This window comes from Phyllobates terribilis, unplaced genomic scaffold (genome assembly GCF_046119375.1).
Source record: "Phyllobates terribilis strain yellow unplaced genomic scaffold, ASM4611937v1 Scaffold_1__5_contigs__length_1240528914, whole genome shotgun sequence".
In the NCBI taxonomy this organism is placed as follows: Eukaryota; Metazoa; Chordata; class Amphibia; order Anura; family Dendrobatidae; genus Phyllobates; species Phyllobates terribilis.
In genome coordinates, this window is record NW_027362761.1 from 957345937 (window position 1) to 957361360 (window position 15424).

Sequence of the window (15424 nt, forward strand, 5' to 3'; positions counted from 1 at the left end):
TGTTGTCACACCCAGCAATCCCACAAGTGAGCTTCTACCAGGTCCCGCAGTGTATGAAATCACAACAGCTCCATACCCTGTATACTTTCCATTCTTAAGTTGTGAAACTCACATTACATTTATTGTAATGTGCAATCTGAGCTGCAATACCGGAGAAGAAAACACTATACAGTGTGCAGAGCTGTGGTGAATAATCTTTCTCACTGTAGAATGAATTATTTATTATGTCCTGATACGTAAAAACATAGAATTCAGAGAGGATGTACTTAGTCTTTCTCACGACTGTACATCATATATGCCCCTTAAGGCAACCAGTCATCAGGATTTAGCACTGTAAAGTAAAGCCATGGCCATAATGGAACTGTGATGCTGATTAATATGATACCTGCTGTGAAGGAATCCGATCAGTGGTTGTTGAATAATCATCCTCTAAAGTTTTGTTCTAATGATATCTTCTGTGCATCTGGGCAGGCCTAAGGGTTAGGGTCTTCTTCCGCTTTTCCACCCCTCTACCAACCTTTTTGAAATTCCGATCTGCCGCCATTATTCGCAGTGTGATTCTCTTTAAACTCCTTTTGGCTAGACAGATGACAAGTGTTTTCTTTTTAGTATCTGTTGGCCTGGTATATTTCCCTATGACTATTGTTTCGCTGTATAGAAAATCAGTGCTGCATATTCGTTTTTCTACAATAGTGGCCTATGGGTGTCTGATGCTACTGTATGACACACAGCGGCATACATCCAGTCTATTCGGTTGGCGCATGTGTATGCAGATCTGCATATGCAGATCAATCACTGCTAAAATAATGTAATTACACCTAACAACTTACGCTTATAGACTGCAAGCCCCCTTCTGTACCAATTCAGGACACTGGCATTGGAAGATAAGTGATAGTTTCACTTACATTTGAATGTTTAAATTTTTGCTAGCAATGACCATGCATCCTCCTGCATAAGCAAGGGAATACTACTGAATAGATTTTCTGAATGTTTTGTGCCGATCTCAGCCAAAAAATTAAAACGCTTCAGTAAAGCCCCATAATAATGTTTACCCACAGCTCAAAACTTTTTGTAATGTACTGTAACATATTTTTCCTGCGCATGATAAAGAACTTCTATAAATTGTGATATGAACAATGAAAAGTAAATTCAAAAGCATTTTTCACAAACCTGGAATTCTACATGGCATAACTTCTAACCTGAGGTTCTTAGGATCAGGCTATAAGAAATCTGTTCATTTTGCCATCATGTAGTTAAAAATAACAACAACTTTGAATCATGCAGATAGTTGAGAAATTACAGGGTGTCATTCATACAGCACAGTCTTGTGGTATTAGTTTTATGGTATAATGAATTACTTTAATAACTGTAAATCTTTTAGATATGAACAGCTGTAAATGATGTCCATATTTCTAAAAGATTGTAAAGTAATATAAGCTTTAAGTTTCAAATGTAATAAGATTTAGGACTTCTCAATGCAGTTCATATTATATGGTCAAAATAGGATTAGCCTGGTCTGTGTGCTTTAAAGGGAAACTGTCATCAGGATCAGAATTCTATACCCCAAACTTATGACATGTGGGGAAAGGTGCTGTAATGCTGAATAAATCCTTTACCTTGTTTGTAGAAATCCTTTTTACTGTTTTAGAGAGATTCAGAGCTGAAATCTTATTCAAATGTGTCACAAGAGCAGTGAGGAGGGACAATGCACTTGCCTGTCTCCCTATTCCCCACCCGTTGCCTGCCTCCTGCATCTGACTGACAGATCACTCTTCTTTACAGTGACCTGATTACCCTAGTGAAATCCTGAGATCCTGCACAAATGCCATCAGTGCCTGGAGCAGTGTATACGGTAAGGTTCTGATGATGTAACAAAAGCCGGACTAGAAATCTACCAAACCAGGCAATGACAGTGCCTGCACAAGATCTGGCTACGGAAAACAGGTCATTGAAAGAAGAGCAACCTGTCATTTTTTTTCAAATAATGCTTTATTATGGAAAAAAAATTGTCAACAGTGTAAAAAATGAAAAACAAATTATGCCAAATTTACTGTTTTTGTTAAGCGCACTTCCTAAAAATGATTTAAAACTGATTAAAAAGATGAATGTAAGCAAAATTGTACCAATTGCTCTGAGAATATGGTCAAAAAAAAATTTTTTGCTGCTTTTTCAGCAAAAAATTAAGCCCTCACTGTTAGGCCCCCTTCACATGTCAGTGTTTCCTGTATGTGTGGTGACTGTTTTCACACGCAGCAGAGACACTTACACAGGCGCACCCATTATAATCTATGGGTCTGCGCCCATGTCTGTGTGTTCACATCGACCATGTGTCCGAGTGACATATATGTAGACAAGTCCGTCCGTGTGACACGTACCGGAATAGAATGCCGACTAGAAAAGGCAGATGTTTAGATGTTAAAGATGTGCAAAGATAGATAGATAGATAGATAGATAGATAGATAGATAGGGGATAATAGATATGGGATAGATAGCTAGATAGATACGGGACAGATAGCTAAATAGATATCCGTGAGATATATAATTTGTGCTTTGCGTGTGTAGCTTACTGTACATGTATTAAGCTAATAAATAAATAAATTTAAAAAATGATGTAGGTTCCCCTGTATTTTTGATAACCAGCAAAGGTAAAGCAGACAGCTGTGAGCTGATATTATCAGGTTGGGAAGGTCCATGGTTATTGAGCCCTTCCCAGCCTAAAAATGCCAGCACGCAGCCACCCCAGAAGAGCCTGGGGCAAAGCGCCAGAATTGGTGCATCAAATGTGCCCAGTAACAATGGACCTTCACAGCCTGATAATACCATCCCACAGCTGTCTGCTTTACCTTTGCTGGTTATAAAAAATAAGGGGGACCCCACGTCATTTTTTTTATTAATTTATTTATTTATTAGCTTAATACAAGTATAGTACACTACATACGCAAGGCACTAGTTATATATCTCACGGATATCTGTCTAACTATCTATCTACCTCATATCTATCTATCTAATCTATCTCATATCTATCTGTTTCTATCTTTATCTATCTTTGCACATCTTTGACACCTAAACATCTGTCATTTCTATTCTGCATTCTATTCAAGTACGTGTTACACGGACGACACACACATACACACTGATAGCACACGGATGACACTCACGTACACATGGACACACCGGTACTGGTTTTCCCAGTACTAGAAATATCAGGACGTGTGAAGGAGGCCTTAGAGCAATGGGGGAAAAAGGATAAGAAGAATATGGATGTGCAAAAACATTATTTTTTTTAAAACGTATTTATTTTGCAATAGTTGAAAAACATAAAACTCTCTATATATTTTGTTTTGCTGTAATCATACTGACTTTCAGAATAAATGTAACATGCCATTTATGCCAAATTAAAAATTTCTATATTTATTTCAATTTTTACCAGAAAGAGTTAATAGAAATCAATAGGTTATACATACAGCAGAGGTCCTGCAAAAACAAGACCTCATAAGGCTACATCAGTATGGTCAGAATGGTACCAGAAAAAATAAATAAATGAAAAAAATGCTGTGTCCTTAAGGCCCAAAACAGACGAGTTCTTAAGGGGTTAAGTGGGTAATGTTGCAGTGATAACCAAACTAGCAGCAGATCTGGATGTATGTTTTGCTTTTGTTTTAAATTTCAGTTATACCAGAGTGAACAAAAGCAAAAATCTCAGCAAATATACGTTTCCAGTGTATAATTATTAGCATTTGAGTTGAAATGCTCTTTAAACAGAGAGCAAATACTTCCAGCTTGACATTTCACAGAAAGATGTGTACACCTAATGGACCCATCATATAATCCCTGGATACATTCTGCCAAAGGAGCAAAATATTAATCTTTGTAACTAAATCATATGAGATTGGGCTCACACGAGTGTTTTCCTCTTCCATCTTTACAGCTCATCCATACTGAACAACTGATGCATAATATCAGTATTTATCACTTCTTCAATATGTTTTTAAGATCCAATGATAGTGTGCTGCATAATTTAACTCTTTCCTTTTTAACACGTTAAAACAACGTACATTTAGTGAGGGTCAAGTCAGACAGTGAGTCAGGTTAAAAAATGTGTTATAGACAGAAGTTTTCATTACAAAAAAACAAAAACTGTCCAGCACCTCCGAAGAGAATAAGGCAAGTGTGAACAGATGCAAGCTGCCTATGACTGCATAATATCCAAACAAAAGAATACAGCAGCACTCTGTAAGTGGTAAGATGTGTGTAAACATTGAATAGCTGAAACTTGAACTGCATCACTGCTATATAGGACAAACTTATAAAAATGAAGGTACTTAGCCCATCAATTGCATGAGAGCCCACTAGCCCTGACAAGGCGTACCTTTCTTTGATGGGACCCTAACCTAATATAATGCCTCTCCCCTAATATCATGCCTACAATTTTAAAGGGCATGTAACATACAGCACTAATTAAAAACAGTCTTAGTGATTCCACCACTCACAGTATCCTAAGAACGCTGTGAGTGACAGCTCAACCACTCTATAAGATCAAGGGCGTACTGGGCTGTCAGTATTCTGAATGACAGCCAAGCTGTCCAATATGGCCAGGCCTGTGGTGTTTCCACCAGGTGTGTTCAGGGTGATTACCTGGCTATTTAGCTGGCTGGCAATGATCAGAACATTGCCAGTTGTAGCCTTGATCTTTGGTGTGTTTGCTCTGTGTACTGCTTTCTGATTTTCTGATCTTTGTTGCCGGACCCTGGATTTGCCTTTTGACTAGTCGTTTGTATTACCTGTAATGCAGCGCCTTGCTTGGCATTACTGTATGGTCCAGGGTATGTTTTGGCCGACCAGGTACCTCCCCCTCAGCTGACTGGTCACATGACTGTGACATCACACAGGTCCTTTTGCACACAGAAGGTCTGAACACATGACTGTGACATCAGCTAAGGTCCTGTCTGTGTATGTGTGTGTGTGCTACAGGATATATAAACCCTGGTAGTCTTGAGACAGTGTGATAGGCGTGAGGCCTGTTCCCCGTGTGTGGGACACCATTCGTGTGAGGCCTAGTGAGGCCGAGTGAAGCCTGGCAGCCTGAAAGGTCGAGCATGGATCCTGTGTGTGGATGCTAGTGGCCTTGCAGGGAAAGCCGGCTTGGTGAAGAGGCCTGAAAGGCGCAGGCTGGATGTCAAGTGTGAAAGACATACCAGTAGCCTTAGAGGGAGCGACGGCTAGAGACCCCCATCTGGGAAGCCGCAAAGCCACAGTGGTGGCAAACCAAATGGACTGAAGCAGCTAAAACCCGGCAAAGGTAATACACTGCGTTATATGGACATTGATATGGACATTGCTATATTATTACCTTGCTGAAGGCTGTACCTGGAGCCAAGTGGGCCTGTCTGCCACTTGGGGCTCGTGGACATTATATGTGTGAACTGCAGTTTATGGTAAAATAATAAACTGCTGCATTGTGAAATACTGAAAAGACATTGCTGGTGTGCATTAATTGACCCGGTGCAGCGAGTATCCCCCAGCATGATGACTAGCGCTGCCTTACATGTGGTTCGAGAATGCGGGCAACTGCAGTCCGGTTGCTAGAGGCAACTGCAGTCCGGTTGCTAGCGGCAACGACAACCCTCTTGCTAGGGGCAACTGCAGCCCGGTCACTAGGGGAAACTGCAGCCCACAGGGCGACGAGTGTGGATAAAAGCATCTTGCTGTGACTCGGCGGGGTGACGAAGCTTAAAGCATCTTGCTGTGGCTCGGCGGGGTCACGAAGATTAAAGCATCTGGCTGCAACTCAGTGGGGTTGCGAAGATTGTCGTCGCACTCAAATCCGGTTTTGCTGTGACTCGGCGGGGTCATGAAGCTTAAAGCATCTTGCTGTACCTCAGCGGGGATTAGGAAAATTGTCCTCGCACTCAAACCTGGTTTGCTGTGGCTCGGCGGGGCCGCGAAAATTTTCCGGGGAGAGCGGTGAAGTTCTAGTGTGAACAGCGTACCGCGATGGCTGTGAATGAAGCAGCAGATGTGTCTGAAGCTATTGAGCGATTAAAGGGCCGGTTAAAACCGGAGCAGGTATTGGAGAAACTTTTACAGTACATGGTGCAGGAACCGCAGGAGCTGTGGGCACCATATAGAATGGCGGCAGTGGACCATTCTGTGAACTCTCTGGGAGCGCCAGTATTGTCCCAGAGTGCCCGTGGAGGTGGTAAGAGATGTTGTGAACTGAGTCCTAAGACTAGTGCTGATTTTTTTTGTAAAAAAATTACCCTGCCGGTGTGGTTGTTAAAAAGGGGGCGGAGTCTAAAAAAGGGGCGGATTTTCACAAAGGTGAGGAGTGTTGAAAACTGAAAATTGTTACTGGTTGTAGGTTGGTACCTCCTAAAAATGACAATGTGACCGTTGATAACGGGGTAGCTCCAGTAGAAGGGGGTGACGTCAAAGTGGGAGGTGACCATGGGGAGTGAGACAGACCCCGTAGCTGACGGTGACACTATGAAAGTAGAAGGAGAGGTCAGTCAGGAGGGGCTAGAGGAGGTGAGAAAGTCCCCATCTCGTAGACGGCGCAAGGGCCACAAAAAGGTTGCTCCTGTAGTCTTCGCTGAAAGAGAAAATAAAAAAAATGTAATGCTGTGTGCCGTTGTTTCAAGGGTAGATCCTCCTTCCGAGGCAGAAGAGGAGGTGCCAGTTGTGGAATCTGACAGCCCTGAAAGAGGAGGCGGCCAGTCGTGACCAAGAGCTGAAGCCTATCAGGCAGCAGTGTCAGAGTGACGTGCAGCAACTATGTGGAAACCTGGACATCGTGTCCTCAGACCAGCAGAGCCTGGAGTCTGAAAGGCAGAAATTATACCAGGTTGTGAGGAATTTACAGCGAGACCTGAAGCGAAGCAACGAGGAAATTAACCAGTGGAAGGAAATGTTCTACGAAATTAAGGAGGACCGCCGCAAAATCAAGGGAGAGGTTTTGCAGTTGAAGCTTGAGAAGGAGACGCGGCAGGATGGAGTTTCTGGACGTGATCAGGTACTAGAACGACTGCACGAACAGTTCAACCAGGAGCTGTGTGAATCCAAAAAGGAGTATGGTGAACTCATGGAGGAACTGCAACAGATTAAGAGAGATTATGAGGATCTCCTCAAGGTTAAAGAAAAACTAGAGGAGGATAAGGCGGATGCAGAGCAAGTGCGCCAAGTGGTTGAGACCACTCTGCAAGACACCCGTGATAAAAATGGTGATCTCTGCAGAAAGACCTTAGGTCTGGAAGCTCAGGTGAAGGAGCTGCAGACGTTCTGTGATAATCTCCAGAGGGCAGAGACGTGCCTTAAGGACAGGCTCAGCAAGATGGAAGCTGAGCGGAAAAAGATGGAGGAGTCCATCGGAGAAGCCACAGACCAGGGCCAGGAGTTGGCCGCTGGTGATGGGAGGTATGAAGCAGATACCTCCTAGAGTGATGTGAGCTCGGATGATTCGGTGGATGTAGGAGCCGAGATCAAGGAGCTCAAGGAGTCGCTACAAACCCATTGGAAGCAAGAGAAGCTTGAGAGACTGGCCGCTGAGAGGCGAGTGGCGGAGCTAGAGGAAGAAGTTTCCGGGCTCAAAAGTCGCCTGACAAAGTATCACTCAGTGAACGAGGCCTCCTTGGAGAAGGAAAAGGGAAAACACGTTGCAATCACTCCCTTATACCATGAGAAGGTGGACCTGAGGAGAGCTAAGAGAGTGTTAACGGAAGATAAATATGAAATGGAAGTAGTCAGGACGAAAATTCGTGAATTTGTAGCTGTGAGTCAGCTCAGGGGAAGCATACAGGGTGAAGAAGCTGGAAGTCAGTTGTCCCTGAAACCTGAGCTGGTTGATCGTCTGGAAACCACTGGTGAGACCGAAACGTCTCGGTACAAGTGCCTCGTAGATGTACCCGGGGATTTGAGGGAAGAATGCACCAGTGAGTCCATGCATGAGGAGTTTAAGAAGGCCGTGGGAGCCTGTAAGGTGTATTTGACCTCAGAAGCTAAACAGCTGGTGGTCCTGTCCACGACCGAAGTCACAGTGAAGAGGGTGACTATCCTAAGTGACATGCACTGGCGATGTATTCGCACGAAGCGGGTTCTCCGGTTGAAGACGGAACAAGCCGTTAGACAACTGGAGCTTATGAAAAAAGCTCACAGTCAGCGGGAAGAGGTCATCCGGGTGCCTCATGTTCTGGTGAGAAAGCTCGTTGGGAGAAATGGTCGAGCCATGCAGATGATGGTCAAGAAGTCTGGTGTGGTGAAAGTAAGCAGTCCACGTGATCGTCAAGACTGGATACCAGACGAAGATGGCATGGTGTCATTCTCCGCTGTAGGAATGGAAGAAAGTCTTGCATATATGAGCATGCTGATAGAGTACCGAGTGACCTACCTGCGAGAGGTAGAACAGTTGAATCTCGCTAGACTGCGAGTGGATAGACAGCATCATCTGAGCAGCAGAAGAGGGCAGCCGTCTAGAAATTGTGAGACCAGACAGAGAAAGGGCCCCCTAAATAACAGAACAGCTATAGCTGGAGTTAGGGACCTTTCAAGATGTCCTGAGAGTAGTGGGCGTGGGTTTAGAGGTAGTGAGACCTCCAGTAACTCAGGTTTGAGAGGCCCATACAAACGACCCAATAGAGTACAGGACAGTACGGAGTCTAACCGGACTTTAGATACCAGGGCATGTGAGTCACACTGCTGTATGACTGACCGCTGGGAGCGGGGGAGGTCTGACAAGGTTATGACTGACCGCTGGGAGCGGGGGAGACCTGACAAGGTTACGACTGACCGCTGGGAGCGGGGGAGCTCTGACAAGGTTACGACCCGGAAAGGTGACCTGACGAAGTCAGTGACATTGACAGATGGTAGGTCCCTAAGGAATGGGCTAATGTCGATGACTAATGTTCCAGGGGCTGGACAACGCAAATGTCAAGTACATGGTCTCGGTGTGAACTGTGGGTTATAGTGGTTTGTGTATGTTATGTGTTCAACCCCACACGTTTGAACAGATGGGGGGGATATGTAATGCAGCGCCTTGCTTGGCATTACTGTATGGTCCAGGGCATGTTTTGGCCGACCAGGTACCTACCCCTCAGCTGACTGGTCACATGACTGTGACATCACACAGGTCCTTTTGCACACAGAAGGTCTGAACACATGACTGTGACATCAGCTAAGGTCCTGTCTGTGTATGTGTGTGTGTGCTACAGGATATATAAACCCTGGTAGTCTTGAGACAGTGTGATAGGCGTGAGGCCTGTTCCCCGTGTGTGGGACACCATTCGTTTGAGGCCTAGTGAGGCCAAGTGAAGCCTGGCAGCCTGAAAGGTCGAGCATGGATCCTGTGTGTGAATGCTAGTGGCCTTGCAGGGAAAGCCGGCTTGGTGAAGAGTCCTGAAAGGCGCAGGCTGGATGTCAAGTGTGAAAGACATACCAGTAGCCTTTGAGAGTACGAGGGCTGGAGACCCCCATCTGGGAAAACCGGCTTGGTGAAGAGTCCTGAAAGGCGCAGGCTGGATGTCAAGTGTGAAAGACATACCAGTAGCCTTAGAGGGAGCGACGGCTAGAGACCCCCATCTGGGAAGCCGCAAAGCCACAGTGGTGGCAAACCAAATGGACTGAAGCAGCTAAAACCCGGCAAAGGTAATACACTGCGTTATATGGACATTGATATGGACATTGCTATATTATTACCTTGCTGAAGTCTGTACCTGGAGCCAAGTGGGCTTGTCTGCCACTTGGGGCTCGTGGACATTATATGTGTGAACTGCGGTTTATGGTAAAATAATAAACTGCTGCATTGTGAAATACTGAAAAGACATTGCTGGTGTGCATTAATTGACCCGGTGCAGCGAGTATCCCCCAGTATGATGACTAGCGCTGCCTTACATACCCCTTCTGCCTTTGACACACTCTGACCTTAGTTACCTGACCCTGGACTTTGCCTCTGACTATCCATTTGTCTTATCCCTTTGTCTTTGACGTACCCTCCTAGCTTTTGACCTCGGACTCTTTGACTTCCCCATTGTTAAGAATACCTGCCGTGGGTACAATCATCCTCCTCCAGTGTCCAGACTTCACTGATGGTCTGTCCGTGCAGGGGGTGGACCTATCGTCCACTTGCATGGTGCACCTACACATGGTGGTTTCTTATGTGTGGAAGTGGTGAGTGATATGGTAACGCTGGATGCCGTGCTTCCCACTTGTTTTGAGGCCCGGGAGACATGGGACTCTGTGGCTTCCGGTTGCCAGGCCATGCAGGACGCTGCCTTGTCTGGTGTAAGCTAATGGTGGGAATGTGTGCACCCTGCTGTTCAGGTGTGCAGTGAGTGGATCTCTGGATGTAACATCCCTGGCGACGTGCTTGCATGGCTTACCACCTCCCACCATGCAAGACCGCAATATTGAAAGAAATGAGGGACCTATGGGAGGTCGCCACCCTTGAACACTACCTAGCCTACAACATTGTACCATCTGGCCTAGTAGTAACTAAGGCATTATCGGGAGATATAGGAGATCCCACCACCCTGGAAGAATGGAACTCTATGTTCCACGATTTTTCCAAACAAACTGTCCGATTCATAATTAAGAAACGGACTAAGCAACTTCTGGAAAATAAAAGTAAAATTAACACTCTATTTAATGAAATCAAACCACCCTGATATCCTGAATCTCACCTACAGCATTAAGAACAGAATTAGCCAAAAAGAAAATGAGATAATAGAAAGGAAACGGGCCAAATTTGGTAGAGATGCCGTACCTCTCCCGGACCAACGACCCGGGAGAGAACAACTAAATTTCTTTGAAACCTTGGACGAGGTAGTCGGTAGTCCAGATAACTCTGGTATCTCTATCAGTAACATCTCACTCCATCCTACGTCCAATACCCCCTCTCCCCCAATTCAAAATGGACCTAACCCAATTTCACCCAACCCAATACTGATCAATCCCGTTACCCCCACTGACACCCAAAATAGATTTTTACCGCTAGTAAATATCTCTGAAGAAACAAATAATTCACCCATAACACCATCAACAACAAAGAGACACTCATCCCAACCAACCAATATACCCCCCTAATACCAGTCACTCCTACCAGAGCCACCACCTCACGCCCTTCCATACGAAAACATACTAGCAGTACTAATAATTTTTTTCAATTAGCCAAAAGAAAAAATGCAAAAGAGGCACTAGAGGAGGGAAACTCGCCCAAAAGAAAAAGAACAACACAAAAAAAGTAAATAGTCAAAAATCCATTTTTAATCTTAGCAGACACCCCCTAACCACCAATGAAACCATTCTACTAAATAAAGGACTCAAATACGCCCCCTCCACCCAACTAGACAAGTTTCAAACCTACATCGGCATCAAAAAATTAATGCGCCAATTGGCTCTTAAAAAGTACTACACCAAAAAAGAAGATGGAATTGAAACAATAGACCCAGTAGAATCACCTAAATATACCCACACTGCCCTCAAAAACAAATCCACCTTTCATCCCCTCCAAGAGTACTCAGAAGCCCTTAACACTTTTGAAAAAAATGTAACAGACGACATCCGTAGACTCAACAACACAACATGCAAAAAATTCAGGAACAATCTTACAAAATCAGAAATGATCGCCATGAAACAATTACAAGCGAATAAAAACATAGTGATTAGGCCAGCCGATAAAGGGGGGGGGGGCATAGTCATCCTAGATCTGGAATATTATCACAAAGAATCACTAAGACTCTTAGGTGATCCTAGAACATACTTAATCATCCCCTCTGATCCAACAAACACCTACCAAGAAGAACTACGACTATTAACCAAGAAAGGACTCCAAGAGGGCTTCCTTAATAAAAACGAGTACGATTACGTGAACATTAAACACCCCAGGATAGCCGCCTTCTACCATTTGCCCAAAATACACAAGGACCATGAAAATCCACCAGGGAGACCAATCGTCTCCGGCATACAATGCCTGACAGCCAATTTATCCAGATTAGTTGACCACCATCTGCAGGACCTAGTCCCTAACCTTCCCTCCCACCTAAAGGATAGCAAACATACCATCCAGATACTGAATAACACCCCATGGGAAAATCATTACATCATGGGAACCATGGATATCACATCCCTTTACACCAATATACAACACACTAAAGGCTGTGAAGCTGAATCCCATTTTCTCAATCAAAAAATGCCCCCAGAACAAAGCCAATTTATCACAGACTGTATGCTATTCATATTAACCCATAACTATTTCATGTACGAGGGGGACTACTACTCCCAGCAATGGGGAACCGCCATGGGAACCAGGTTCGCACCCAGTTATGCAAATCTGTATGTAGGCCGCTGGGAAACATTAGCGATACACCCTGGAGGCCTCTTGCATAAGAACCTGGTCCTATGGCGAAGATTTATAGACGATATTCTATTCATCTGGTCAGGTGACCAATCCTCACTAAACTCATTTATGGAAAATCTAAATAAAAACGAATTCTTCTTAGAATTCTCATCAATTACCAGTACCACCACAGTCAACTTTTTAGACCTCAATATTTATATTGAGGATAACGGCATCCGTACACGTACATATCACAAACCTACCGATGCTAACGGTTATATCCCAATAGACAGTTGCCACCTCCCCACCTGGCTACTTAACGTCCCCCGGAGCCAATATCCACGACTGCATAGGAATTGCTCCAAATCGCAGGATTTCAATATGGAAGCAGAACTCCTTACTAATAAATTCTTAGAGAAGGGATACAACGCCCAATTTCTCACCAACACCAAAGACAAAATAGCAACAATACCGCGCCACCACCTCCTAACTGAAACAAACATTATCAAACCAAAAAACAACTCCAGGCCCAATACTATTGTCCCTATTATCACACCTTACTCTGCCAATACCCACATCTTCAGGAAAATAGTAGAAAAACACTGGCACACACTTAAAGATGACAAAATAATCGGAGATATAATCCCAAACCGACCCAAATTCATCTTCAAAAAGGCACGTAATCTAGGATCCATTATAGCCCCCACAGTAAAGATACACACCAGTTCTCAAAAACCTCAAACTCCATTCCAGCAAAAACTAAAAGGTTTCTTCCCATGCAAAAAATGTAAGACATGCAAAACCCTCAACACACCAAAACAACACACCGTCAGCCACCAAAAAGAAACATACCCCATCACAGATTTTATAACATGTAACACCACAGGGGTTATATACGGGCTAAATTGCCCATGTGGCAAATTATATATAGGCAGAACAAAAAGACCTATGAACGTCAGGATCAGCGAACATATAAGGAACATCAAAAATAAATATATGGGCCACTGGAGACAAGGAGACTTTATTAAGAGCATGTCCAGGAATGAAAGTGAGTGGATTTTCAAACTTAACACCCTAAGACCAAGAGGTCTGAACAGCGAAATAGAGCTCTTTGCCTTTAATGACTAACCAATCGACCTATGACGTCACCAGCCCTGCATATATAAATGACACCACTTGACTGGGTTAATCCATCCCTGAGGAAGACAGCCGCAGCTGTTGAAATGCGTCGGACTGACCTTTAACCCAGTGAAAGAGGCGCCCACAGGCCTCCGTACTTTGTGCACGCTGCACACCACGTGACTCCACGTCACGCTGCCCCCCTCTCGCGCGCTTTCCTAGGAGACGCGCACCTTCGCACGCGCTCTCCACATACACTCCTTCTCCCTTTCCTACCCGGAAGCAGCGAGTACGCGGCAGTCACCGGCCGGGACTCCGCCCTCGCTCCGGACCTCGACCACCACCCCCAGACGGTGAAGCTCTCTACTTACCGTAAGTAATAACGAGCCTCTGCCCTACCAAGCCATACTGCACCCAGCTGACCCTCTAACGGATTTTCCCTGCTCCCTGCAGTACTTGCCATCAACCTCCCCAGTTGGGCCCTGCACCAGCAACCCTCCATATTGTCGCATCTGGCACCTGCACTCTCTACTCAGCCAGAGCTCCTGGTGCACCCAACATAGGACAACAATAGCCTCATGCTGTATCCTCTCTCTGGCTACCTCTGATACCACTATAGCCTCCTACTACAGCACCCTGCTGTATCTACAATAAGGAGACCGGAACCAGCATCTACTATTTGACACCGTAATCCCTACGAAACAGGTAAACCACGATCTCTGGGTACATACTGGAGGCTACAACCACTACCCAGTGATACCCTAACAGATATACCCCCTCCCCCTTCCGCATAGATTTCTATTCAGCATACAGAGACACTATATGCTAATACCAGCCTCCTGCTGCATCCCACCTCTGACCTCCTCGTGCTACCTCCACTCTACAAGGGACCAGGATTACTACCTCCAGCTCATCTTAAGACGCCCCTGGAGGCCCCTTGTACCTATTTACAGGTAAACCAAAAAACCTTTTGTCTCCAAGGCTTGTACCACGGCTACACAAGTTAGTTAATTTATGATCTATCCTTATTCCTCCCCCTTACAGATCTAACTCAGATCATCCACCCACAGCCGTGTGTGACATATCCTCTACCACTTTCCAAAAAGGACTAGGACCGCCATCTCCTAGTCATCAAAAAATACTCAGGACACCCCCCGCCACCTTCTAGAAGGTAACTGACTTCTTCAAATCTCGTACCTTTACCCCTGAGCCTCGCACCCTATTCAATACTTGTCTCCCCTCACTCCCTTTAGTACCCCTCCAGTGAATTCCGTATTATCCACACAGCCTGCTGACTATCATACCAGTAGCAGAACGACTGTGGAGAAACAGCCAACCACTACCACAGCCTATTGAGTACCATACCAAGTACAGGTAACTCACGACTCAACTCAGAGTCCAGCAGAGACATCTCTATCGAGTTCCACCCCCGCTGATCCATACATCTTTTGTACCCCACTCTAGGTACCCTTCGTCCTCCCTCCTAGGCACCAACACGTACCACCAGTGACCCTCGTATCCCATACGAGGCACCAGTATCAGGTAACCACACAAAAAGATATCTACCTGTTCCCTATCGCTCATTAGTATACCATATTTATACATTCCTATTCTATCCCACCAGGTCTACAAGCCTTGGCCTCCTTATACATCTACTGCAACCGAACATCCACAGACTACGGGAAAAAGGCCTATGTTGATCTTATATCAGTGGACACCAATCTTTTTATTGATTTTAAAAAAATCTTAATACTTTTAATACCTATTCTCTTATCCGACCCAGTGACCCCACTGAGTCTGAATCATTTTAACTAAGCTAATTTAAGCTTATGTTCGATTAAATAAAATTATCTCTTGCACTGTATATCTCTCGTGCTGTCCTTCTGTTCACTACCACTAGCGCAAATTTACTTCTTTTCAGCTACATCAAAACCCATTTGGACAACTCTGGTTCCCTGTCCACTAATTTGCTGCCACTAG